The sequence below is a fragment of the Salvia hispanica genome, chromosome 1 (genome assembly GCF_029641045.1).
Source record: "Salvia hispanica isolate PSC_SH4W2 chromosome 1, Shi_PSC_v1, whole genome shotgun sequence".
In the NCBI taxonomy this organism is placed as follows: Eukaryota; Viridiplantae; Streptophyta; class Magnoliopsida; order Lamiales; family Lamiaceae; genus Salvia; species Salvia hispanica.
Window position 1 is genome coordinate 51,780,884 of NC_142692.1, and position 4,289 is coordinate 51,785,172.

At 36.8% G+C, this 4,289-nt stretch overlaps 1 pseudogene; it reads right to left on the reverse strand.

Annotated features, from left to right (window-relative positions):
• Positions 1-3,256: 3,256 nt before the first annotated feature.
• Positions 3,257-4,289, reverse strand: LOC148934101 (uncharacterized; annotated as a pseudogene).

Genomic DNA, 4,289 nt, shown 5'->3' on the forward strand with positions numbered 1-4,289 from the left:
ACTCGAGGAAGTGTTAGCTACCCACTCGATATTGGTCAAAGGGAGGCCTCAAGCACAAGTGTTGATCAAGAGGAAACATTTGACTATAGATGATGCTACATGGGAGATCGTTGATCAAGTTCGGAGTTGATTTCCGCAACTCCAACTTGAGGGCAAGTTAGTCCTTGAAGAAGAGGATGATGATGAGTCCATAGTAATTTGCAGGAGCACTAGAGAGAGAAGGCCTACATGGAAGGTTGCTTAATGAAAAGTTATGTTTGTTCGTCTTAATAGGTGTCTTTGTAAGAAGGGATGTTTCCTTTCATTTCAATAGGTGTCTTTGTCAAGAGTTGGGTAGTTTTATATGTATCTAAGTGACTCCTGGAACATTATAAAAGGAGTCCACGTGTTTCTTTGTAAAGATAGGAGAAATATATATAGGGGCAAGTTTGGGGGAATTGATACGCTCGTTTTTTGCACTGTTTTAAGGCCATTATTTGGTCCGTTTTTTTATGTAAAAGTCACTCTACACGTCCATTATTTGCATATTTTGTCTATTTTGGTATTTTGACGTGTTTTGTGAGAAATGTGCATAAATGAGCCGAAAAAGGGAGCCAAAACGCCAAGTTTGGGAATCTGGAGTCAGACGGCGACCGGCGACCGCCGGCGGCCAGATCAATGCAGCGGTCCGCCTCGGAAAAATGTGCTTGGAAGAGATGTCTCGTCCGGCGACCGCCGGAGAAAGGCGGCGAATCCGAGAAGCCCTAGATTTGCGCCCAGTTTTACCATATTTTGGAGATTTTTTCCTTCTACAACAAGGCATGGCTTTTCCCTATAAATAAGGCCTCAAGCTTCATCAAAAAAGAGAGAACTTCTACTTGCAAAATACCTCATAGAGATCAATACCTAGAGTACTTCATTGGTGCAAGGAGTTGGAGAAGGATTTCAAGAACATCAAGAACGACAAGGATTCAACCCACGAGTTTTATTTGCTTTAGTTTTATATTCAAATTGTCTTCCCTTCAATCTATGTTTTTAGCTTATTCAATTATGTGTAACTAAAATCATAGGATTCTAGGGATGTGTTAGTAACGACTTTGGTTATACAAATTCCTTTTTCTATCTAATATCCGTTTTGTTTTTACTTTGTTTCTTCCCTAAGTAGTTTTGATGTTGCATGATTGAGTGACACAATCGTGTATGATTTAATATAACTTGCTTCATAACTGTGGCAGAGTTCTAGCGAGTTAGATTCACTTAGTAGACACTACAATTAGCTTCCCTTAAAACGGCACTGTTAATTGAGAGTGAAGACTTTTCAAGGGTCTTAGGAGCTTTTTGGAGTTACGTGTTAGGATTGACAACCCTAATCTTGTAATCAACATTTGTATCGCATGAGCATAAGCTAGGTGACTCGTCATTTCAAAGTATAAACTGTGCTAGGGTATTGTAGTTGGAATTTTGTATAACCATAACTGTGAATACACATCCCTGGGATTCCCCTATCTCTATCGTCTTTCTCTGTGTTTTATTCGCTGTTTAGTTGGTCTATGCTTTCTATTGTTTTTAGTTTTTCAAAAGTTTTCAAAACCCAATTGTTTTTCCAGATAGTATTTTAGTCTTAGTAGAGGATAGACACTTTGTGTTCGTCTTCCCCGTGTTTGATATCCGGTACTAACCTTTAGCTATACTATATATATACTCTGTATACTTGCAGGTCTATTTAGTGCTAATAAAAAGTGCATCAATGAACTAGCTACATTAGGAGGATGGACTTTTATTTCAATAGGACTTGCGAACCATAGAAATTCTAAATCATCTTTCAAGCCATAGAAATTTTAAATCGTATTTCTCTCGTCAATTACGGACAAGACAACCCTCTCACAAAGTACTTCTTTTTCCATTCAGCAATGATATATTTAAATGTACGTATTTGATCAATATTACCTTCAATAAGCTGCGCAAATCATCATTCCTGCTGCAAATCATTCCTGCTAGCCTCATCCACCACAACAATAACAACAAAAATCATCATTCAACCAGAATTTAAGTTCATTCACTTCATTTAAAAAGGTAATTTAGTTCATCATAAGTACAACCAATCACATACTTATGCTTACAATACACTTTATATTATCATTTCATATTAACCGACATTTGTTCATTGAACATGTTATTAATTCATTCAACTAGATATTTGGTTCATATTAACTAAAGCTATACACAAACTTATGCATAAAACACAGTTAAGTTCACGTTGCTTCATTCAACCTGCGGATTACTTCATTCAGTCAAACTGTTACTTCATTATAGATTTGTTTTTACAACAAACATGAAAAAATCGAAAAAATATTCACCAACAAGGTTCAACAAAGATTGTTCATCAATATTAAAAACATATATCAGATTTAGAATTGGCTATAATTGGCTAGGATTCAAAATTCGAAATTGGCTAGGATTTCAGAATTCATACTAAAAACTTACAAGTATCAAAATAACATCCAATTTGACTAGAATTCCGAATTGAAAAAACTAAATCAAGATTTCTAACAAAATCCCTAATATTTCAGAGAGAGATAGAAAAATTCTAACGGAATTCACCAAATCCCACCGTTGATGTCGTCGATGTAGTACTACTTCACCGGCGGAGGCAAATCCTCCGGCGGCGGATCCAGATTGAAGCTCCACATCCACCGCAGAATTTTTTGGTGTCACTCCTACTACATTGAGATGTTGATGCATTTCACGTATGGAATTCTCCATGGATGAGATTTAGAAGATTACGAAAACTGAGGCAGATCGCGATTGAGGCCATTGTCCGGCGATCGTGAATTTTGGCAACACAATTGTCCGGCGATGGAGATCAATGAAGATATAAGGTGATTGCGAGAAGGAGATCGATGAAGATGAAGGTGATTGCGAGAAGGAGATCGATGAAGATGAAGGAGATTGCGAGAAGGATATCGATGAAGATTGAATAAGAGATCGACGATCGAAGAATTGAGAGAAAAATGGAGGAAACACGTATTTTAGTATTTTATGTCTGTTAATTAGTGATTTCCAAAAATACCCTTCAACAAGTTTTTTAGGGATAAAATAATAAAATAATGGTAAATTAATCCTAACCACAAGATTAAGAAGATGGAGGGCCCTAATTTGGTCTCTAGTTCGGTCTTTAAGAAGAGTTTGACATTGATCACAACTATATATATATATATATATATATATATATATATAAAAGAATATAGCTATTAAGGTTAAACTTGTCTTGCATATTTCAATTGATCACACCGAAGCCTTTCAGTCTCTCGGTCTCAAAAACAACATCTGGATAAATATTCTTGAACTGAGGGACACCTTCAAGAAGCTTCTTTTCAGAAATTTTCTGCAATAACTGAAAAACCAACATGGCCTAATCGAGCATGCCAAAGTGTAGCACTAGCATATTGACTTGTTTTCTCAATATATGCTTCATTTCAGACAATACATAAAGTGAATCTTTTCTCTTTCCCGTAAAAAGAACATCAGCATCAAGAAGTTTGATGTTGGAAATAATTTTCACATAATGTGGACCAAAAAGAATATACCTCCCAGAATCCACAATTTGAGAAACTGATGCTAGATTCTTCAAGCCTGGAACGTGATAAACATCGTCAAGAGAGACATCCTTCTCGACGCAGAATTGCCCTTCATTGAATACTGGGTGTAGTGAATTATCTACAGTCATAATAACCTTCTTTTGTTTGTGTGGACGAACACACGAGAGTAGAGAATCATTTCCAGTTGCATGGTGAGAGCATCCCGAATCAATGATCCATTCATAGTTGTAGTCTATAGAGACATTAACCCTCGTATCAGCATCTGCAACTGGTTTTGACATCTTATCTTGACATATATCTTTAATGGATAAGCACTGATCTCACTTTGGTTGTTCATGCTCATCATGCTCGTAAGCCACATTTGCTCCTTCTTTAGCAAAATCTGTGCGACAATTACGTTGAATATGGTAAGTTTTCCCACACCGTTCACACTTCACTTTCACACGACAATTGCGCTTAATGTGTCGGAGCTTTCCACATCTATAACATTCTGGAGGAGATTTCTTCGAATGCCCTTCACCTTTGGAAAAATTACCCCCAGTTGATAGAGATTTAGCTATAAACTTGCTATTTCCTTTGTCTTTTGCATAAAGAACCTCTTCAACACGAGACAAAGATTGGCAGTTTATGGGAGAGTCGCGAGAGCCTCATTTGATTGCAGCAAAGCGAATTCTTCGCTATATCAAGAATACTTTGAATTTTGGACTGCAT